Source organism: Atractosteus spatula, chromosome 4 (assembly GCF_055471065.1).
Source record: "Atractosteus spatula isolate fAtrSpa1 chromosome 4, fAtrSpa1.hap1, whole genome shotgun sequence".
Classification (NCBI taxonomy): domain Eukaryota; kingdom Metazoa; phylum Chordata; class Actinopteri; order Semionotiformes; family Lepisosteidae; genus Atractosteus; species Atractosteus spatula.
In genome coordinates this window covers 51,866,781-51,891,487 of record NC_142709.1, presented here as the reverse complement: position 1 = coordinate 51,891,487, position 24,707 = coordinate 51,866,781, and the positions used below count along the sequence as shown (strand labels likewise).

General features: G+C 36.9%; 1 long non-coding RNA gene across 1 annotated transcript; it reads right to left on the bottom strand.

Moving 5' to 3' along the window:
* Positions 1–847: 847 nt before the first annotated feature.
* Positions 848–24,593, bottom strand: LOC148836515 (uncharacterized). The gene is made up of 4 exons (XR_016090942.1): positions 24,390–24,593; positions 19,410–19,463; positions 4,864–4,935; positions 848–2,651 (listed from the first exon to the last, which is right to left on the bottom strand). It is a non-coding gene; the product is annotated as an uncharacterized LOC148836515 (long non-coding RNA).
* Between the last annotated feature and the right edge of the window lie 114 nt (positions 24,594–24,707).

The following is a 24,707-nucleotide window of genomic DNA, read 5'->3' as shown; positions in this document are numbered from 1 at the left end:
CGCTTCAAAGAACAGGAATACAGGTTAAGGATGATTGAGATTAATCAATTTGTTCTTTGTAATTGTGTTTTTTTAATCCATGATTTTCTGCCATTATTTCTCATAGACCTAATTAAAATACATTCCCATAATTAACAGCGGATGTATGCTTTTAAAAGACTTCATAACTCTCCAATATCTCTATTGAATGATGCACATATGTTCACCCATTTCAATGGTTCCAGTCAGTTATGTCACACTGATGAGCGTAAGACTGCTGTCTGGCCTCTGGGCCACTGTCTTTTCAATTTACATTAGGCGTGTGCCTAGAAGGTTCAGACTCCCTGCATACTGTAGTTATGAGCTAATTAATGTTTATTTCCATAATATACAGTATATGCTATTATGTAGCTTGCAAACTAATGCTATCTCATTGTCTGTTTTGGACTTTGAAACATATTCAATGGTATACGGTACCTCAAAATATTATTAAAGCATATATATTATAGCAGAATGTAGCATATATGATACCCACAATCCCTTTACAAGAGACTCCTTGTACTAATTGCTTCAAACTAGTTTCATCCTTATTTCAAATTAATAAGTAAGATACTTTAGAGAACAGATAATCTCACAAACATTTCTACACTGTGCTAAGAGAATAGTATCAAAGTTGTTTTCAATATCAGGAACATGGTTCTGCTGTGGTGATTCAACTTCCTGTTTGTGAGATGGTTCTTAGTTATTTCTGGCACTTTGTCAGCAGCCGAACAAAGTCAGCTCTCCACCTCGAAACTACTCAGAGATTTCAGAGGTATAACAAACAAATTCATGACTGCACAAATGGGAAACGTTTACAATGGTATTTGACACAATCTGTAAATGTAGACAATTTTATTTTATTTTTCTATTTTCCTGTGTCAAGTTGACAGGGTACAAGTGCTGGAGAAAAGTTAAGGTTTTGTCAGGAAAGAGTAAACTGAGAATTTAAAAGCTGACTTTATATTTAATGCAGATTTGGACAAAAGAACATGAATTAATCTCCTGCAAGAATTAACTGCTTGTATTTCTTTGCTCTGTAATTCTCTTTCAGTGTGGTTTCTAAGGAGCTTGAGTTGTACTCTAACATCAACATTTTTCTACACCCCCTTTTGTTCTGAAACTTAGTCTTGGACAGAGAAGATTATGAAACCTGATACAAGCACTGTATAAAAACTCCTCAAAGGCATCGACAAAGTCAACCCAGCACATTTATTCAGAATGAACAAATGCACAAATGGAAACTGTGTGGAAGTGCGTCAAAAATGAAAAAGAACCCTTCTTTACCCAAAGGGTTGTGGTGGTGTTGAACAAGATACCCAGCCATGTTGTTTAAGCCAATGCCCTCGTTTCTTTCAAAAATTGCTGAATAAAATCTTCAAATAAATTTACAGCTAGTAAATGGACTAGATGGGCCAAATACTTATTTATAATTGTTCTTATGTTCCATGAATTTACGTTGTAGGTATCCTGTACAAGTATTGTCAAGCCATTGTTATTTTACCAGACTTCAAGATGACGTGATTTTAAGCAATCAAAAGGACTTTCACCAGAACCAAAAAATGATAAATAATAAAATACACCAATGCATTCTTGGTATATTAAGAAATAAACACTTAAAAGTGAAAGCTTTGACCAGAAATCTAGTGTATGCTGGGAACTACAGGAGAAAATACACTTTTTCTTTACAAGGGTGGCTCTTTTATAACATGAGCTGGTCTCATTGGACGTGTTCCCAGTGAAGTGTGGACTTTGCCCATTGTGTTTGCAGCACAGGCACATGACCAGGCCTGGCACCTGGGAGAGACTCCAGGAGACCCACTGGCCTGAGACGCAACATGGGTCACAGAACAGCCCCATCCGCCCACGGCTGTCCTGTGAGTCTATGGCACTCGTACAGTGTGAATCCATTGCATTCAATAGGAAGGGGCTTTATTGCCAAGTCAGTTTCAAGTGTTAATTCAAAGGAAGGTTGAGTAATGTAGGAAAAAAAAAACACATCTGAGCAGTAACTATGAGACTCTTTTCATGCTGCTTAACATAATAATTTTTCCCCTGATGTTTTAAGCTTCAGAATCTGAGATAAACTCTGTGCACAACATTAACAGTCCCATAAGGAACATGAGCTTAATGTTTCCTTGCTAGAAAGTGGCTGTTCCATTATCTGCAAGTAAAGAATAGGTATTTGATCAGCTTGTGAATTTAGAATTGGATCAGTGCAATATTAAGACATTACCTCACTGACTCCAATATAGGTCTGGGTGAAATGGGAATAAGGAAGGAAGACTGACATAATCAAAAATTCAACATGATAAAATATTAACCAGTAGGACTAGGAGTACATTAGTCTACTTAGAGGAGACAGAACCGGGTTATCTTTTAAGTTAATAATTAGCTTTCACATTCCCTAATTTGGGAGAAGACTGTTAGTGTACAGAGAAGGGAGAATTCCCAGTGAACATGTTTTTTTCTGCTCATAATCAGGGTTTACTGCTTCTCACATAAGAAAGTAATCTGATGTACCTATTTTTGTAACTGGTTTGCCAATGCCTCTACACAGCCACTCTGCAAAAATATTCCAGTTTGATTATTTAAGGGGCTCCCATGGATATTGAGGTCTGTGACTGCTTTAGCTGTGAAATGCAAAACAAAAAAAACAAAGAATCATTATTCAAAGAAAAAAATATTGTGAAAGCAATTATATTCAGAATGACATGGTTGCTGCAACACTTCACATACAGTCAGCTTCCTTCTTGAGTACACTGATTGGAGGCCATTCAATTTACATTGTAAGTTTGATTTTAAAGGGACTATTTGTGTGTTTGTCAAATACGTTTCAACCAAGGTCTCTAAACTAGGTAGCTTATCTGAGGAACAGCATGTTTTTTTTGCCAGACATCATTACACTTGAACAAGTTAAGGTATATACACCCGTAGAAGACTCCACAGCTGAAAAGTTTTCTTTGCCTTTCTTTTCTTTTCAGCATGGTCTAAATCTTCACCTGTTCTTTTGCAGCTTATGCATGCTGACGCAGCTACATACTCAAAATTTCTAATCATTACACAAATCTTAGCTACAGTATATCTAAGTCTGTTCATCTGTCCGAAGCTTGATTGTGTATGTGAAAATATATGTGAAAGTGGTTGTTACTTTTTGTGGTTGGCTGATATAAAAGATCGTCAATTGCACAGTGCCATGCCGTATTAAAATGAGCACATGTTGATGGCGATGACCAAGCTACCATTTATTGTGCCAATGCCTTCTTGTTTTGCATTATTTTCTGGGAGCCTTTGTTTCTGTCAAGGCAGCAATGTGTATGTGTATTTCCATGCTCCGAGCATGAAAAATGTTCAAGTGCTTAAACACCTTATTTTTGTGAAATTACTGCACGTCAAATCTTGTGTATATACAGTATAGTATCTGATTTCCTATAAACATTATTGTAATTTACAATGCTGTGCAAACCATGTTCTGATTTTCCTAATTAAATGCATAATACTAAATAAATACTCCAAAGTAAAAATGAAGTGATATGGTTGTTGATATATGCTGATTGTTTCTTTGCAAACCTTTTGGTTTGTTGTTCTAATTCATATAAGGATTGATTTCAATATTCACTGACTCCTGTATATAATGCATTTTCAGATTGTTTCTGCAGCCAACATGTTTAGATTTGCCCTGTGTCTGATTGCATTAAAGCCATTCTCACATTATTGCTTTATATACCAAATAAATGTCTTCATCATCCCCAGGTATCAACATTAATAAAACTGAGAAAGCTTTCAAATATCTATACATATTAAATGTAGTAATGCACTATTTCTTACAAGTCATAATATGCAGAATGAGTACAATCCAGTCATTTTTCTGTATGGCAGCAAATATTGATCTATGCTCATAATTTCAAGTTTGTAAATTGACACCCATCCTGTGATCATGGGCAAATATGTGCATGCTCATGGTATGGGAATGATATAGAATTGTAGCTGATATTCTGCTTCAGAGAAAACAAAAACCGATGAAACCAAATTTGATGAAAAAACTGAGATGAGTTCATGTGCACTGTACAGTTCTTTCCTGGTGGTAATGAAAGTGTCCTCACCTCGTATTCTCCAAAGATTACACAACCTTGTACCTCAATTTAATCAACCGCTCTGCTGCTACGAAAGCCAGATGTTATAATCTGCCACAAATTATGATCAAAAACAGCAGAGACCAACCAGTGCATCACTCCTGAATTTGGTTATGCACACAAACAGTGCACAAATCTCCACTAATACAAGAAGATGATCTGGAACTGCAGGTCATGCTGAGCCAACCCCAGTTAGAACAGCTGTAATGCCTGAAAAGCACCTGAAAAAACATTTCAGTAAACTCTGCATTATATTTTTTCACCTTCTGTTTCTCTGAAATAGAAAAGCTCTTCAAGGTAATTGGAAGTGTTTTTTTTTTTAACCTTTTAACCTAACCACAACTACATAGTATTTTATATAAAGTGGAAAAAACCTCCACACAGAAAAAGAAAAAAAGATTATGCTGGCAAGCCTATAAACAGTTTTAATGTGTAATTTTAAAATTCTGAATCTTAATAAAAACGTTTTTATTTATGCATATAGTCTTCATTATCACAATGATTTTCTCTTCCATAAAAGAAGTGTGAAACACATTGACTGTACAATATACATTGTAGATTGATTGCACACATAACCTAAAACAATGCATTAACTCGAGTTTATATTCCACCAGGTTGCCCTCTAGATGGGCTGGTATAGCTACAGTGTTCTGCAAGATATCTTAGTTATTCCTGGAAGAGCAAGAGGCAGTTCCAGTCATGAAGAACTCACTTTGCTTTGGTTCCTGCTGCTGCCTGTTCGTGTTGTTATTAAGTGGCAATGGAGAGAGGTTGGAGTGGGGAGCTGCAAAAGAGCAAGTGCACATTAATTCCATACTGCCAGTGCAAAAATAGGCAATAAGAAGGTAACGGGGCATCATTTCAGATGTGGTGCCACCTTCTTTCACACATCTGTAAATAAAGCCTCTGCTTGTTCCATTCCATCAGAGGTATACTGTACTTTCTGATATGAACTACAGCACTAATTATCATTTTTTGCAAGCTCAATCCTGCCTTGGACCCATTGCTTACTGGGTTAGGCTCTGACTCCCCCATGACGCTGTACTGGAGAAAGTGGTAAGAAAACGGATGGTTTCCAAGCACAATTTTTGTGCAGACCTCCCACTCCATTTTTTTCTCTCTTCCTTTTGTTTTTGTGACACCTTCTGTCGCAAAAGAAGTCTGAAAGTTCGTTTTACTTGCGTTACAATTGCGCTATATACCTGAACGTCAACACATTTTTCATTAGAACTAGATCCTGAGAGATATACTGTAACATACCTTAAAAGACTATGAGATTAGGTGGAGCTCAAAGCATGACAAAACTTGATTAGCTCGAACAGATCATATAAAACAATCACAAAATATTATTCCCGGGATGGTTTCCAGTACTGTGGCATATGTTTTATATCCTAAATGTATATTTCTTAGTTTCATTTTGAAATACTTTGGATGTACTGTACTGTGTCGCTGCTGATCTCTCTATCTAATCTAGCACCAGTATAGCAACTTTTTCCCTGTATCTTTGCATCTATAGCAGATTTTACATCTCTGCATTTTGTGTTCAGATTACAGTTAATTCTTAATAACAAACGAGCAAAGGTCCGAGTATAAAACCATGAGGAAAGTTGCTTCTTATATTGTCAACAATCATTTTTGCTTTAATATCAATTTTTACATTAATTTGATACGTCATCTACAGGATTGATCAACAGGAAGTCTAGTGTGAAAGCAGTGGGTGTGTGGCTTCTGGAATTAGTGATGCTTGTTTTGCACCAGGCGCCAGATTCTCTCTTGTGGGATAGCTATCCCATTCCTCTCACAAAGCCCGGACTGGCCTGTGCCAGTTCACTGCTCTGTCTCTGACCCGTAGATGTCATGCACTGTCCCAGCTTATCCTATCAGTATTCAATGGGGTTCAAGCCTGGTGAGTTGGGAATCTGCATCACATACGTGACGCATTCATACAGTATCTCGCAATAAGGCTGTCCTCAGGAGGGGCAGCAGGTGAGGTCCCTGGACATGATCAGTGTGGTGCCATGTGGTCAGTTTGCTGTCACTCACTACAAGAGTTCTGTAGTGACTGGACTTTTCTGCCCAGACCTTCACACTTACAATGACCTCCCTCCTCATCGATCGTAGCAAGATGCAATGACTCCTGGTATCCCAAATGTGGCCTAACGTTGACAGGTGGCCGTGAGTACTTCAGATGGCGATGTACTGACGTAGTCTTAGCCTCACACATTTTAAAAGAAAGTATTTCTAAATGCGAGTTTGAATTGCTTAGGTTTTACTCACAAAAATTTTATCTTGACTGCATTATCTGCAAATATTCTCATGTCAGATTCAGTCTCCGAGGCTAAACTGAAGTTTTCAAGGAAATACCAAAGAATTAGGTTGAAAAGGCCATCCAGCATAAAACGCAGCTTTCCAAAAACTTTCTCTGAGGCCCCAACTTCCCCTTATGTGCAAAAGTTCAAAAGCTGATCTAAATTGTAAGCATGCTAAATGGCTCAAAATCTATTCAAAATAATAAATCAGCATTAATGTGATTGTAAACACTGTCATTCATACGTTTTGCATAGAATCTCTTTGGCATTCAGGATTGTATTAACTTTGAATCCCTGAGTGAAACATAAAACTCAATGCTCTTCTGAATCACTGTTTGACTTAATTAAAATGGAACTCATTTCTTATGAAAAACAATTCTAGAAAGACCTCACCAACGTGACTATGGTGACGTAATGACGATAAAGATTTGGCATTCATTAAAAGAAATACATCTTAATTATATCCACTTTTCTTGGGTGTTTTTTAAGAAAAAGGCAATGTAGTACACAAAATATTTATTATTCTTTGATGAAAAAATATATATACTTTTAAAAATGCACATAGAGTCTTGTTCATTGGCTGAAGAAATGTGGTGAGCACTACAACTAGATCTAAGTGCACAAGGATCATTTTCAAATGCACAGGAAGAGAGGACCGCCTGCTGTAACACGAAGCCTTGCACAGTCTTTTAAAAAAAATGCGAAGAATTCTTTCTCTCTTCCCAATGTGCCAGGTGACGCCTCTGATGATAAAACTGATGGTTTTTATAAAGTTTTGCTTAACCACTAATATTGCAGCAGGAGTTCTAACATAGCCTGGGATTTTCATTTATTAGTTCTGTGTGTTTCCCCATTTGTAGACGGCCAGACTAATTCTAAGCTTTCCTGTGCATCGGTCGCGCCGCTGAACCCTCAGCCCAACATGCAGAAAGGGGAATTAGAGAGCTGTTGCAGAGGGATGTTCCTCTTACACGTGAAAGCACCAATATGAAATGAATTAATCAACTACTTCAGCATCATGCTACAGTTTACTCAAAGAAAACAATAGGTTTCAGTCTTTAGTATCTCCCTTTCCTTTTACTGCAAGGGTGTTGTTATGGGAAAAATATCATTGTTCTTACTTTTACATAAAACAGTATTAATTCAGCAACAAATAGGTCTTTCAGTGATGAGCTAGCATTTTTATTTCCTTTGAAGAACAGAAATTAATCAGCAAACCTCCCACTAGTGAATACATTTATTTTTTTTGTAAAAAAGGATTCCTCCAGAAAATGGGCTTGTGTCTCAGAAGGAAGATATAGAATTCTTCTCTTTTAGAGCAGCTCTTCACATGTGCATAAGCACTGCTAATAAGAGCTCTTAACACATGGAAAGGCCAGCTTCAAAAAGAGTATTTTCTCAATTGTGTCTTAACTGCTGTACAGTAGGCACTTAAATGGTGATTTACTGTAAATACCTAATGAAAACATAAGAAGTAGATGTAGCTTGAGGTGTTGAAATGTTGTAGCTTAACATTAGCTTGGTGAATTTTATACTGTACAGTATGTTATCCTTTCCTTTCTACTTCATGCTAATCCCAGGTTTCATTTTTAGGCATTTTTTGGTCATACAAAACCTGGGAACACCCTTAAGAAGAGATTTATTTGTTGATAATAGAACAAGCCTAACTTGTATTTCAGTCCATTATAAAGCTTAAAGCTTTTGCTACTCCAAGTAAAGGTTGTTTCACATAAAAAAGCACTTTGGAAACTAAATGTTAGTAAAAGAGATGCACGTTTTATAAAGTGTACTCATGGACTGTCCTTGACCAATTCCAATAAATCCACTTCTGCTAATGCTGTGCCATTAGAAAACCAAGGACTGAAGATCTCATCTCCTCAATAAATAAGCACATTTCTGTGTTCAATATTGCCGAGAGCGATACCTCAAAATATTTCGTAGTGTGACATTACTGTAATGGCTCCAGGAATAATAAACTTTTGCTCATGCCAAATTTGGCTGTTTATTTAATCAGATAAACCCTACAACCACCTGAAAGTTTTGGACTAGAACAGTATGAGTTATATGCATTTCTTTGTTTCCCAACACTTCTAGGATTCATCCATATTGTTGTGTCTCTTAACGGGAATGAGAGGCTTTCTGCTAATGGATGAATAGATGCAATGTTTTACAATTCTAGACTGGGTTATTGATGATATACAGTAAAAGCCCATCACAATTGGAAAACTGGAGAGCTGTTAAAGAGAAAGAGAAAAGTTATTTAAACCCAACACAGGTTAATTTATATTCTTATGTCCATTTTGTATAATGTTTGCAAAGTGTTGGCATAAAACCGATTTGTGCTTTGTCCTGTAAAATAGTATCCTGGATGGAACAATGAACTAAAAATAACTATTGGCAATGGTGGAGTAAATTCCAGATTTGAACAGAAAAATGAATGTTGCACATTGGAACACTGTAATTTACATGGAGATGAGAAAAGGTTGTTAAAATGCTATTTCACCCTGTCGCATTCAGTGGGGGCATTCCAAACAAAATGAAACAGCCTTCAGCTAACTGCAATCTGTCCTCACTCACCAACTACTCACATCTGTGTGCCAATACTGTTCCTGTGCTTGTCACAGAAATCACCCAGTCGGTGTACTGCAACGTTTAGTTCTGTCCTGAGCACATACACAAACACTTTTTACATTTCTGTACCAACATTTGTTTTTAATAATCCATCCATCATGTGGTTTTCTAACCACATCTTTCAATATAGGGTCGCAGGGGAGCTGGAGGTTATCTTGGCAAGTAATGGGCACAGTGTAGGGTACATCCTGGAAGGGGCACCAGTCCATCATAGTGCAGACACACAATCACAGATGCGCATGCACTCACACTTCTGGCCGATTTTTCCAGAAGCCAGTTAACCTACCAGTATGTTTTTTGACTGTGGGAGGAAACCAGAGCTTCCAGAGACAACCCATGTCAATGCGGGGAGAACAAACAAACTCCACACAGATAGCAGCCCATGTCTGGAGTTGACCCTTGGGCTCCAGTCCTGTGAGGCAACAATGCTTACCACTGCACCACCATTCCACCCTTTTATTAATCCAATCACACACCATCATGAATGTTGGTAACTTACAAGTTACAAGTTGAACTGAGGCATGATATGAAACATATCAGTTGACATTCACATTGATCAATCGAGGACTTGACCCCAGCAATCTGTAGTGTGATGTGACAACTTACAGCCTGAAAGCCAAACTGCTATATCTTGGTATAGAGACAATTTTACAGGTATTTTATATATTACTTTGCTAAAATCACATTATTTGTACAACAGATGTAGTAAGTCCAACCATTCCTTCTTGTGGAGCGAGTTAAGATCATATTGTGTTTTGAAAAAGCAATTTCTGTGAGTCATCATAGTAGACCAGTATTATGTGAGAGCACAGTATAAACAGAGAATATTCCTATAAAAAGTGTTGCACACAGTTATAAAAATTATAAACTAATAAAATGCTATTGTATTAATTCATATTAATTAATGACGAGAAGCCCTAAAAAACTACTATATGTGCTGCCATGTGGAAAAAGTAGAAAAGCTTAAAGATATACAGAGTAAACCTATTGTACATAGTCAACCCTGAAGAAATGGGAGCATTCAAAAACCTGCCACTCCCAGTTCCAGCTCTTTCATATACAGTTTCAATATTTTAGCAAATACGTTATTGTGTGAATTTGATCAGAATGTAGCTGTCGCCATCAGTAAGATTTTGAAGACCCTTTTTAAAGCCCTATCAAATAACAGAAAGAAAATGGAACATTGAATCAGGCAGGCAATGCGATTTACTAGATTGGAAAATGGTAGGTGTCCTTCAGCTTTTTTATTTTTTCATATTTTGTTTTATATCACATTACTTACTGCATGGAAAAGGAAAGGAAACACAACATAAGAGCCCGCATGCTTGATAGTTTGATTTTGCTTATAAAAGGAAAGGGCTGTGCTTTGCATATTGTGTTTGTCGTCAATACAACTGTAACAAGACCACATGTGCCAGTGAAGGAACCAGACATGCTTGTTTCCATGAAAACTTCAAACAGATAAATTAATGTTTATATAGTATGTTTATTTTCAGAAGGATATTTTCACAATTCATCAAAAATTAACATCTACATTTCTGTCCCTCCTGACCCTTTTTTGGAATGGCAATCAGCTCTTTTTCAAGAGAGGAGAAATGCACTGCTTTGCATTCCTGCGGAGCGACAGAAACTCTTTAATCAGTTGAGACTGGTTTTCATGTCATTTATCTTTGGCAGCTCAGGCTGGCTGTGAACTAAGAATCATACACACTAGTGACGCTAACAGATCAATATTTTCAGTTAAGCCAAAAGGAACCTGATATTGTTTTTTTATTTCAAGAAACCAAATACAGTCGTCCTTAAAGTTTATATACATACAATAGCTGCTAACCTACAGTAGATTCTAACAGGCAATACAACAGTGGTAGGGTATAAAGACTATACTAGGATACAATCACACACATTGGGTCTGTGTACATAAATGGAAGTGCTAACACTAGTGCTACACTGCTTCTCTACATTTTCATGGACTTTCAAAAATTAAAATACAGCATTGTAAAGCCATTATCATGGATTGAACTTTTAAATACAGACTTTTCATTGACATTAGCAGAGAGAGATATAGTACAGTATGTGATTACAGTATATGCCACGATTGCTAAATGTACGATATTTAAACATTATCAATAAGTTAACACATTGGATGCACAGTATGCCAAATTCCTTAAATAAATATTTTCAGTTTTTTCACAGTACTAAAAATCTTAATAACAAATAAAATCCTTATTAGAACCAAAATGAACCAATCACATTGGTAGTTTTTTATCTTCATACTTGCTAAAACCTGTTGCTAAGACACACAAATATTGGAAACAGATGCAAAAGGTTACACTGTGCAATGTCCTTAATTATGCTAGGGAGAATCACAAGTCCACTTGTTAAGGTAGGTTACTTTAGTATTAAGATACCGTCTGTTCCCTCTGTATTTTCCAATGGCCTTGATATAAAACACGACGTTTTTATATCAAGTATAACAGTGCCGAGCTAAGCAGCTTCTGTGAATCAGGGAGAGCAGTAGCTTTGCTAGTTATGTCAGAATCAGTGAGAGAACCCCTATAATTGCCATAATGGCCAGCCCACCAATCCTGATTCACCCCATTAGACAGACCTACCCTGTAGCAGCAGAGACATGCACAGCTGTAGCAACAGCCTCTCCTTTCAGAGAAACATAAGATCTTTATACAGTTGATTTAAGTTGAGGGTTGAGTATTATCAGACTCCCTCTCTGATGAAAAAATATCAGCCAAATAGTCATAATTTCAGTTCTTTGGAACAATTTAAAAGGAGCAGTGGTTTCTGATTGATATACTGTATTTACTGTAGCTGTATGTAGCAATGTAGCAATAAATCACATGATAAAGATTTATGAACAAAGTGATGTATTTTGAAATTTTGCCTGTAGTAAAGACTAAATAATTATTTTGACTTGGATCAACCATGTAAACTAAAATTTTATTAGAAAATTAACGTTTCTCAAATCTGATAGAATGTAAGAGGATGGTATAAATAGTGGTGAAGACACGACTCTTAATTATGCACTTCTTAGATTTGTGGAGCACTAATATCCTTCCTTCCATACACCATGCATTGGAAATTATTCACGGTAGTTCCTTTGCTTTAGAAAAGATTGGCAAATCATGCAGCCAGAGCTGTGATTTATTTGCACATCTCACAGGACTGTCGGAGGTGCCGGTTGTTTTTCACAGAAAAAGGAAAGGGCAGGTTCTCACATTGAGTGCAGCCATATTTCCTATGCATTGTCTGAAACAGTACAATGAAGCAGTTTAACTTGGAGATGGCAGATGTAATAAGATGTAACAATGATGTATCTTAATAAGATGTAACGATGTTATTTGTATGCTGGCATATTCTGCACTATGCATTAACTGTCCTATACAAACCGTAATGGAGAAGTAAACTCACTTCTAGCAGTAAAAGCAGTGAAGTGGATAAATGACTGACCTCGGTGTCTGGGAAATGCACTTAATGCAGAAGTAGGGTCTCCCACTAGTGCTGTATCTGGATGAAGCACATTGACTGATTTATTGCATTGTCATTCTTTAAGAGCAACTGACAAAGGAAAGAGAACTTGTGGTTCTTCTCTGGCTTGATCTACCAGCATGTATCCTCATCTAACAAGACTATATATAGTCTTTGTATAAGACTATATATTTCAGTGAGACGGACATCTTTTTAACAAGAAAACTGGGTCATTTTAAAGCACATAGTATATTACTTTCTTCATACAATCTATATATTTATCCATCTAACACAGTATTTCAAACTGCTTCTGTACATGCTATAATGATCAAGACCATACTGTATATAACACCAAATTCAAATGGATTATTTTGTTGTCATGAACTAAATATGTTCTTGTGTTTGTAATTATATGAAGCAAACTAAAAACAGCACTCAATAAAAAAAATTTCTCTGAATTTTTGTGAAATCTGGGCTTTTTAAATGTTTTACAAAAGTGAGATGGTACAGTTTGTCTCCTGGCTTGTCACAAATCTTAGAATTACAGTTCGTCTTCCTGTAATTTCATTCCCAGGATCAGGGCTCCTGACTCTGTCCTGGTGCCCTGACCCCTGCCAGACCTGCAGCTGCTCGGATGGAGCCTTAAAAAGATGAATAATTTCATTACCTAGACATTTTCATTGTTTCCTTAAAAAATTGTATAAGCAAAATAAAGGATTTTCATTCTTATGAATTTTTATATAATAAAAAAATAAATTTTCTGACAGTTCCCAAAGGGTCTGCTTACCAATTTATTAGTTTAACAGGATGTTTAATTATGAAGGGCTCAGCTGGAATAAAAACCTACAGACACTGGGGTCTTGAGGGCAGTGATTGGGAAGTCTTGCTTTATATATTATGACAGATACTGTAGAAGCATCCTTCCCATTCTTTTTGGAAAGTAGCATGGAATTTGCTTTCATTCCAAATTCAGAAATGCATTTTTTTCAGAATCATTACACACAATGGGGGCAGATGGCTTCCTTGCAAGCAGCTTGTAACTTAAGAGAATCTCACACATTAATCTCTGGCAAATTTTCATCCCCTGCTAGCACTCAATATTGTTCAAGCTTCGATCAAGACAGGTCTTCTTTTTTATCCAGTACGCAAACAGTGGCTCTTGTATTAGCATATCAGAGGTAAAGGGGTGATGGGAAACCTTCCAGTCACAAAGAAAGCTGTTCCCTTCCATTGTTTGATTGGAAGTCCCACAAGCAGACAGTGACAGTCAGCCAATAGGGAAGCACCTAGAGACAGCTGCAGCTCATGGCTCATGAATACCAAATTTTTCTACCCAGTCAAATGTTCTTTATCTACCAGGAGGTGAGAAAGGGAGGCAGAGGGCAGGAGATTTGTCTTAGGTTTTGTCTGTTTCTTCTTAGGGAAGGGGGGCTGAGGGATTTTATCAACCCTGCATGCACATACAAACACTTTCTCATATTTCCTCCTGTTGGGAAATAAAGATGAGTTGGGCTGATTCTTAAGTTGTAGTCAGTGAACAAATGGTCTAATATGTTGTTAACTAGGATTGGAGATTTAAATTAACTGAGAAAGTTCAGTCCCACAGAACATCATTTTCATCAAAGGCTTTGAACTCCAGCATGTTACCTTAGTTTCCTTTATAGTGACTTCTTTGGCAACTCGGAATCATTTACAACTTTGCTCTGCTACCCATAGGTTCTACTTTAATCGGACAGGAATGGACTGAAACAAGGGCAAAGCTCATAAGTAAAATTATTTCTCGACTAACCAAACAATGACAAAATATGAAGAAAAAACAATTAATATTGAAAATATCTGTGTCTTGACTCAAGTTTATTACTGTGTAAAATGCTACAAAATGTGCATGGTGTTTGATGAAATGAATTGTTTCAATATTAATTTAATGAGTTCCCCATATCATCATTGTAATTTTCTTTAAAAATTCCTTTGTCTCTAGTATCCTCCCTCCCTCTAAGACAACATTGTAAATATCACCCTTATCTTACTGTAGTCTTAAAAAATTGGGGGCTTGTATGAAACTGTGGGACATATTTTATACCTAAATTTATTTATTGTTTTCATTATTTGATTCTCCAACCTAAGATAAAACCAGTCTGCCTTTAATTACATGATAGGCTTGTAAAATTGTCTACATTTCTGTGACTAAAGAAAATGAATCAATTGGTACAATTTTGATTCTTCTTGTTAAGCAGACATCGACAAAATTAAAGGGCAAGGTTCTAGAATTTCCATTCCGAATCAAAGATAAAACTTTTTCTTCTTTCAGCTTCTCATCTTTCATTCAGATCTGTTTCTCCTATCATTTTCACACTTGGTTTTAGGATTCCATTCCCTTTTTCACAGTCTTTATTTTCTCTAAGAATATACAGTATACAACAGCAATGATAGCTAACAAAATTCCTTGCAAAAACATTATATACTCATAGTTCATAGCCAGATTAATGATGACAAGGCAGCAGAAATGAAATGCACCAAAGTTGAAATTACAATAAGATTACCTTTTCATATAGAAAGTTAAATATAGCTGTCAGTATTTGATTTGATGGCAATGTACTCTATAATATATCCACCATGAACTATGTGTAACTGTAATTACAGTTTAGATGGAATTTTGAACATGACTAAAATCAATGGTCTCAGTCTCTGGAGGCTGTGGCCTTCACAGTGAAAAGTTGTTGGTATACCTAGAAAGTCCTGCAAAGTTTTAACTTTATTCCCAAGGTGTTTTGTTATTATTTCAGTAGAAATCTTCTTGTAGAAAAAGAATATATTTTTCCAAGTGAACCATAAAAAAATCCTGCATGATGTGACTGCATAGTTATCTCACAGTCAACCGAGTATATGACCATATAAGGAGGTGAAAAATACAGGTTCTGTTCTGGCCTGGAGTTAGCTGTTCCTTGAGTATTAGTATTTCTGGAAATATGTTAAATTCTTCTAATTCCGTGTGGCTCTTAAGAGCAACCCTATATATTAAACCTCATATACACATTTGACTGAACTCTTAATAAGGTGAAACCTCTGTCTTTGGCTTCTAAGTTTGGCTTTATGAACGCAAAAGTAGAATAAGAGCCATATTATTCATTCTCCTATTCATTTACGTGCAAGTTAATATTCATTCACATAATTCACAACACTACTCTAAAAAAATACAACATAATCCTGAAAACTACCCCTTGTAAAATACAGTTTATATATATATTATTTAATATATTTTATTTAATCTGTTTGGACTGCTGGTCTTTAAAATAACTTACCATTCAAACAGCATGTTACACCTAAAGGAAAGGTTTGTGCACTTCTGAGAAGAATAAAAAAATGCATTTGACAAGACATCAAGGAACAAGGAATGCTCACTGTATGCAATTTACAAAGTGTTTATTCTTTTTTGTATTCCAACAAGCGAACAACAGCAAACACAATTACAAACAGCCTTGTTCTTCCTCCCCCACACGATGTATCTCATATTGATTGATCATATTGACTGTTCACTTCAGACTATTAAGGACTCTTTTAAAATATAATCTATAAACCCATATGAAACTTTAGACATTGTATGTAAAAACCTAAATTTGTAACTTTAGTGACAGTGAAGCTGCTGCTCACCACACAAAAACAACTCAATGAAAGCCCAAATTCCTTCTTTGCGGCCCTAGCTAGATACAAAAGGGTGTATAGTTCTCTTGCATAATAAAATAAAAATAGTAATTTACAGGTTACTCTCTGAGTCAATTACAGTCCTAATTACTGAAGTCCCTTTTATACTCTGTGGACCAGTCAACTGACACACAGGTGTGCCTCATGAACTCAGGGCTGCCTGAAGCTTAAACCACCAGTGGCCTTATGGGAAGTGTACAGAACAACATGACAAGGTTACAAAGGCTATAACGTTTTTGGCATTTGGTGTGCAAATACAGCAACTTTCAAGTTTTGCCTAGTGTCCTGCCACACTTCTTTTTACAGCAAAAAGAAAACAATTATTCAAAAACAAACATTTAAACAGAGGTAGGTATTGAAAATGTGTCTTCAGTTTTGTTATTTATTTTAAATCCTGCCATCAGGAATCATGACTGAATACTAAATTGGGTTACACCAGTATCAAGCAGTTTAACTACACTTATCGTATACAGTGTTTTGCATTAACTTTGAAATTCTAAAAATTCTAATCGATATTTTTAGTTTAACATACTGTTTAATTTTATTTTACACTACTAAAAAACGTCCTGCGATGGACTAGCGCCCCGTCCAGGGTGTACCCTGACTTGCGCTCGTTGCTTGCCAGGTAGGCTCCAGCTTCCCGTGACACTGTATAGTATAAAGCGATTTGGCAAATGACATGACGTGACTACTAAAAAACAGATTTATGCTATTTACCCACCTTAGAAGACTGTGTATATTATCATATGTTCCACTCAAACCTCTCCGACAACAATTCCACCAGTAGCACTGCAGATGGTACCTAGAAAGACATGTACTGCTAGGAGGGTATTACAGCTCATGTGCTGTACTGTGCATGCAAATTTCATTGTAGTAGTGCTACACTGGGCACATGAGCACTTCAATTCATATCAGACTCTTAGGCCAGCAGCCTTAAGATTCAGAGTATGATAAAATGCCACCAGATTTCACACTCACAGTGTGTCTTCTACCTCTAACTCTTGCTGTTAAAATATCATTGTATCTGCTGCTTCAACTTCCTGGACATTGACATTGCCCTACGAAATGTTTGCTCCTGCTTAATTATGTAATTAAATGTTTTTACGATATTACATCTATTATATGTAACGTATTGTTGTCCTCAAATGTATCACATTTAAAATATCACTATTGAAACTGACAAAGCTGCCATCAACAGCCTTATGCTTTATCAAAGCCCTTCCTGGGAAAAGCGTTTCTGGGAAATGTTTATCCTTGTCTAACATCTGTGAGCAGCCTTGGAATGGCCATGTCACTGAGACAGAGGAAAAGAAACAGAACTCGAAATAAAGGAAGACTAATGCCGGCTCAGTTCTGTGAATGACTACAAAGCCTGTAAGAAGTATTTACAAATTGCACAGTAGTATTTAAGTAATTATTATTTTAACAGTATACATAATCAGTAAAATAAGACTGCTATTAGCAAATGCTGTGTTTGAACTCAGCTAATTTCTTCAGTATGTAGGAGTGCCTGAGATTTTGTGAAGACAGTAAAAAATAATTATCATATTTACTATTCCAGAGAAAGACTAGAATCATTAAAAAAACATTTCTGCTCTGGAAGGAGTTCAAAGAAAAGTGATTAGAGGATGCCAACGTAAAAAAAATAATGTAGAGTTGGTGGGCATTTAAAATGTTGGAAAGTATTGCCAAAGGGAGCCCAGTGATTACTTCAAGCTCAATAATGGAGCAATAACCCAATGGCACAACTTCTTTACTGGAAGGTTGGGTGTCAAGAACAAATTGTCCGGCCAGATTGTTCAAAATGGTTGTCTGAGATTCTTTATGAAGTTGCCTGGATTCGTGGATCCACTAGTAGCCAAATGACTATGAGAGATCGAAAGGCCTCCTCTGATTTGTTATCTTTCTCGTGTTTTTATGATCAAGGCTGAAATTCCTACAAGCGATATAAACAAGTAAATGCCTACAATGGCTGTGTACATGCTTTACTTGAACAGAAACATCTAACTGCAGAGAAAGAGAAACAGCACTCTTGACATTTGCATGTGACCTTCCGTAAGGAGAAGAAAATCCCTGCTGAGATTACCTGCCTCCTGCTGGGAGAACTGGCACGTTCCCACACCTGCCAGGATCATGCTTAGACCTACTGTGCATGAGGCAGAGATTCTGTTCAATTCACATCCCTTCCACCTTATTGTCAACAACAAAGACCCCAGCTGCAAACAGCCGAGCTTCAGGCTGCCTCCCAAAGATGGGAGAGATTCTCGTTTCCTTTGACTTAACAATACAAAGACTTAAGAAAGAACAGTTAAACCTGAAGGGTTCTGCGATACCATGCAGGTGTTGCTGTCCACACTCACTGAACACACAGAGCATATACTTCTCCTGTCAACCCAAACATGTCTAAAAATGATATTAATTCTTGTTTTCAGCCCTGCAGTTAGCAGAGTTTATAAAGCACCACACGGCATTGCCTCTCTAATGGACCAAAACATTTTTAGAAATACAGATCCATGAAGCAGAATACAAATAAAGCAACAGGACAAAAATCATGCACAAGTATAGAATATGTTTATTACAAACACGGGTTTTAATCTAAAGATTCAGCTCAAACTTGCAATCCTATTTGTATACATTATGACGTACGTAGGTAACAAACGTTACTTCTGTCATCAGCATGCTTATTATAAAATGAGACCAGTCACATAAAGGACAATAACGATATGAACTCTTACAGAAAGAAATGTTTGTTTGTGGTGTGAATGGAATGAAGGCATGTTAAATATTCATACATACTGTAGGGTTCATACAATGAAATGTACTAAGGGGACAGTGTTGGAAGTTCTCATGAAGTCCATTCAGACACTTTCCCCCCAGGCATTAATGACTCTTTTATAATCATGTCAGGCATAGAAATAGACCAAATCTGGCATTGACACACAAGCGTGTATATGAAATGTTATCTTTTTGTCTTTTTATATGAATTGATCTTTAAAAAAGGTAACTACTCTTAATTGATAGTTGTTGGTCAGCATTATTTCATTCATTTTACTTATTATTTATTAAAAAGAACAGTTCTTCCATCCCAAGCCACATTAACTGGTGTTATTTATAATCGTGATTCCCCCTCAATACACACCTATAAAGTGGATCTCCAGAGCACCTCGCACGTTCACGTTTCACTTTCTTCTTCCTGTGTTTAAGCAGAAATGTATAACGTGTTATCAGAAATGAATAATAAATAGTTATGCTGACAGAACACAAAATGGACAGAACCAGCCACGTTGTTGAAGTTGATATGATGCTTTCTTTCAAGAAACCGCTGGAGAAGTTCCTTGGATCAATTACCTACTAGCTACCAAACAAGCTTGATAGGCGTAATGCCCCTCTCTCATTCGTAACCCCTCTTAAATTCTTATGCACAATCAAACAACAGTGCTCTCTACCAGTGAATAATGAATAGCACATGTGAGTGTATTTGCAGCATAACCATGCTGGCCAAAAAATTGCTTAAGGTAATTACCCACAAGAGACCCAATGATATTCCTTTATAAAGATTACCACTACAAATTTGTATGGTATTTTCAGAGTTTTCCCATGCTCATATAACACTCATTCCATGTGTTTATGTTTCTTTTTGACCTATGGTTGCTTGAGTTTCTCTGTTTCTGTCTATGTTTTACCAAGATGTTAGCGTCCTGTTACAGGATGCATTTTTTTCACTGAATTACCATAAACAAACATTTATAATTGGCGAACACTATATTGCAAAGGAAAATTGAATTTCAATTCTCAATATATAGAAACTGATACTGGTTCAAAATTACCCTAAGGCTGCTTTCAAACAAAGCAAACATGCCATCCCGCTATTGGTATTGAGGCATAGATTTGGAATAGTGTAGCTTTCTTATATAAATGGCTGTATTACCACATTGTAGCCTAACTTAATCAGATCTCAGAAGATATGCAAGGCTGGGTCTGGTGAGTACAGTAATGGGAGACCTCTAAAAAATCCCAGTCACTGCTGTAAGTGGTGCTGGTGGACCAGTAGCTGGTGCTCTTTCCTTTGGACTGGAATTTCCAAACCATTGCTCCAGAATAATGACCTGCACTGTTGAGGTTTTGCCCTTCAGAAGAAACATTAAACCAAGATCCTGACTACTTGGTCATGAAAGATCCTAAATGTAGAATCTTCATAATTAATAAAGTAAATACAGTATACGTAGCACATACAAATACCATTAGCTTTTTTTCACCAGTTTAACAGCTCCGACTGCAAAGGATGAAATAATATGCACATTTTAGACTGTGCCAAAGGTTATAGCTACATCAAGCCAGCGTAAGAGCTGTAAGAAAGGAATGAGAATGAGAAATGAGCAACGAAAAAAATAAAAAGCCACTACCCATGGTATCTCAGAACAGTTTCGTATGTAAATCTGACTTATGACAAAAGCCCTTACTCAATGGTAATGGCATGAAAAACAAGAAACCCAGTCACTTTCTAAAGGACTGTCTGTCCTCTGGCACACCCATAGGAATATTGACTAGAACATCCATCTGGACTGAATATTAAGTGCTCCAAGAATTGTGAAGGGAATTATGTATATAATTTAGGCCTCTGCTTCCAGATTAGGAACTGAGCTGTCACAAAACTTGCCAGAAATAAACTGTTTTCCGATATTGGATGGAGACATTATTTTATTTTGACAGTTTACAGTTTTCTAAGCAGCAATCAGATAAAATTGTTCCTATACCTAAAGTTCTTTATTCAGATTTCAATTACGAAATTAACTAAATTGGTTTGAAGTTCATAATGTTAAGGTAATTATCATGCAGAAACCAAAACAGAAATTGTAGCCTAAAGATATGACCCGCGCGAATGTCAGAGGAGAGACCTGAAGAGGAGGGAACCAGTCAGGGGCCAAGACAGATGCCCTCCAGCATTTGCGCTCCATACACACATCTGTATTTTCACATCTGCGTTTATCTGCATGCAGCTTATCATAGATCTTCCAGAAGGAACAATTCCACACGTCACACTGCTCTGCACATACAAGAGCAATGGCACGTATGGGCCTGCCATTTGCACAGAGATCTTCTCTCCTCCTCATTATGTCAGAACACAGAAGAGGCCGATTTCCATCTTACGTGCGGATGGATTAAGATAAGGGATGAGAACAGTTGGAGCTCATTCCCTTGTGTGCACAAACTCGGGCCTTACTGTAATTCCTCCATAGCCTCAGAGCTTAAAAAAAATCAATAATGGTCATACAGGCAAAAAAAGATCATTTTAATCCATTAGGCCATACAGATTCAAAATATTTTGAATATCTACAACCATGCATGAAGAATCCTTGCAATAAGTGTAAAAGTGAGTCACTGGTTGCTAACCCCTTTAAGGCTGCATGCGGGCTGTAAATGCTTTGCTATTGATTGAAATGGAGGTCAAAATACCCCAAGAACTGGAACTGGCTGAAACTGTATGATTATGCAGAGTCTGGTGCCAGAGACTTTGTACTGCTTCAAATTTACTTAGCCAATCTGCCCCAATAACTACTGTCCCTTGGAATCGCTGGATTGAACACAAAGTATTGCCCAAAATAAAAATGGATAGAATATTGTACTTATCACTCACATACTTGCCTGACTGCAAAGCAAAAATAAAGTGTCTGATTTTGCTGTCACAGTACCTGTGGGGGACACTGTATGAGAGATAGAACAACCTCTCTGGGCTCTATGAGTCTTTGTATTGTAAAAAGGAACTACTGTAAAAGATTAAAAACATACCTGGTGAGGTATGAAAGTTCAGAATATTAAGGAGGAAAGTCTGAGTACACAGTAATATAATATTGTTGGAATAATATCTTGGATATGGGATCAATTATTCATCAAATATAAGGTAAGATTTTCTGCTACTGCTACAAAAAATGCTCAGGATTCAGGGCATCTGGTCTGACGTTTGCTGTCAAGAAATGACTTAGTTGCTTAGCTAAGAGATCTGACTTCAGCAGATTACTGCCAAAAGCACTACTCATAGCTCTGTGAAAAAGAAAATCACCTGCATCACAATATATTGTTGTAATAAAACAAGGGCATATTTTATATGCACTTTTTATATTGTCAGTTAATCAGGAAAATTAAATATAGTAGAAATGGGAATATTAGCTGCAGCAGCCTAGATGTTAATGCTAAAAAATAATCTAGTTTACAGTTTTAAAAGAGCAATTATGTATTTTTTGCTTCATTTCTGACTACTGCTGTCATAGTAGCATGTGCTTGTCAACCCGGCTGTCATCTGTTCTCTTTTTTACTGCAGAAAGGATGTCCAACACCAAAAGTAAGACTACATCTCTCGACTGTTTTAAGGACACGCAGCTTGTGTGACTGCTTACAGGAAGCAGTGCGGTTAGACATTTCACTAAAGAATCAGAATAGTTCTAAAGATTCGTGACATGCTAACATACAAAACTCAAATAGCAAATGGTATTCTGCCCTTATGACATTCTTACTGTTGAAGAACACAAATTCACATTAAAATTCACATTAACACCATATGGCTGCACTTCATCCAAACAGTAATAATGATAGTAATACTGAAAACATGAAATACAGTTACCTTAATTGAAAGGCACATCAATGGAGATTAGAAAGACTGTTCCTTCAAATGCAGTTAAGGGCATAACATATTTTTACACCTCTACTACCTCTCGATACAATGAATAAAACATCACAATTTCACCATGTAAAAGAGTGGTTCAATAATACATTTGGAAAATATTTTGGTTATTTTTAGAAGGATGTATTTGCAAGCATAGAAACTCAGTGTATCCCATTTGCTTTGTGTTTGTCAATTGTTTGCACACATTGTTTAGAGATGTGAATTATAATAACAGTACAAAATGCAACACAATTGCACTGGACTCAGTGCCGTGTGCATGACAGCAAGATGGATATAATGACAAGATGTGACTCTGTCACTGTGGCTTTCGATGTGCATGTCACATCTGTGTTATACTGACATTAGCAGCAGAGATGGGATCACACGGGACTCACTTCAGATTTTTTTTGGTGCCAGACAATGCTAAAACCACAATGCACTGTGAGGTATTGCTTTTTAAAGTGATATCTCATCATAAATTTAAACCACTCCACAAGAGAGGGACTGGAAGTAGACGAGCAGGGCAATAATTGCGGCTCCCTAAATCCCGTTATTATCGAACAGATAATAATAACCAGTTCCAGGTCTATCTCCGATCTCCATGATGCTCCTTCAACTAAAAGATTTCAGGAATATGGGCCTCACATTTTCTTTAAAAGCTCTGATCTTTTGAAAACAGATACCATTAATTACTCTTCAGCGCCCCAAAGAGTCCAGCAGGACGTGCCTTCCTAAATGTTGAGCTCTATTACTGGGCCTTTCAACTTCGATAGTAATTTAGTCCAGGAATTAATATTTGTACTTCTGCCGCAAACTACTAGAGGATATTGCAATTCATCCTCATTGATTACAATATCTACCCTTCTATTATCTATATATTGTTCAATTTGGCAGTGTAATTGCTACACCAATATATATATATATTTTTACTTTTCATTGACTGATTCTTGTCTCTTTGTTCTTTTTTTATTTTTATACCTCATGCTTTAGTATTCGCCTCATGCTTCTGGTCCTAAATCCCTAAGAGGATTCTGCTCTGCTCATACTCTATATTGCTTGTGATCTACTTAATAACGCCACGCAGCGTTACCAGTGATATAATTAGATGAAGTGTGAAAAAGATTAAATTTATATATATATACGAACACGTGTGGGTATTTATAATTCTAAATTCAAGTGTGCAGTGATGATTAGTGTAAAAACAATCGAGATCGGCACGCCTTTCCTTTGAGTGGCGTTATCTCCAGTACTGACTCGATTTCCGCCTCACACCCGATTAATTTAGCTTGGTCACAGCGTTCTTTTGTGCCTGCCGACCTGTTACCCATGCCTGAACAAATCTTTAATTGGATACGATTCTAAGACACGTACAGGCAGTCGGGCAATATGTTGAAATAACACTGCTACTGCTATTAACTGTGGTTTCACGTAATGCAAAAAAATACAACTAACTGTGCCAACCTCCTTCTCGATGCTTTCCTCTGCATTTTTCAATCTGCTACAGCAGCGGGGAGGCAAATTAAATCGCTTAATTCTTCACTCCAAATCGACACACATGGATGTAATAACTACGCTCTTCGCTCGTGGGGGCTTTCTTCTTCATCTGCGCCAGTATACAGTAATCCATTTTGGAGATCTAATACAGTATTGGCCGTGGCCAAAGGGAACGTGAATAGCGCCCTCAGCTGTTGAAAAGCTTGAATTCCGTCTTCGCATCAGTAGGAGGAAACGGGTATGTGGAGGGGGAGGGTAGGTGTGCGCTCGCTTTGTGCTCGATTC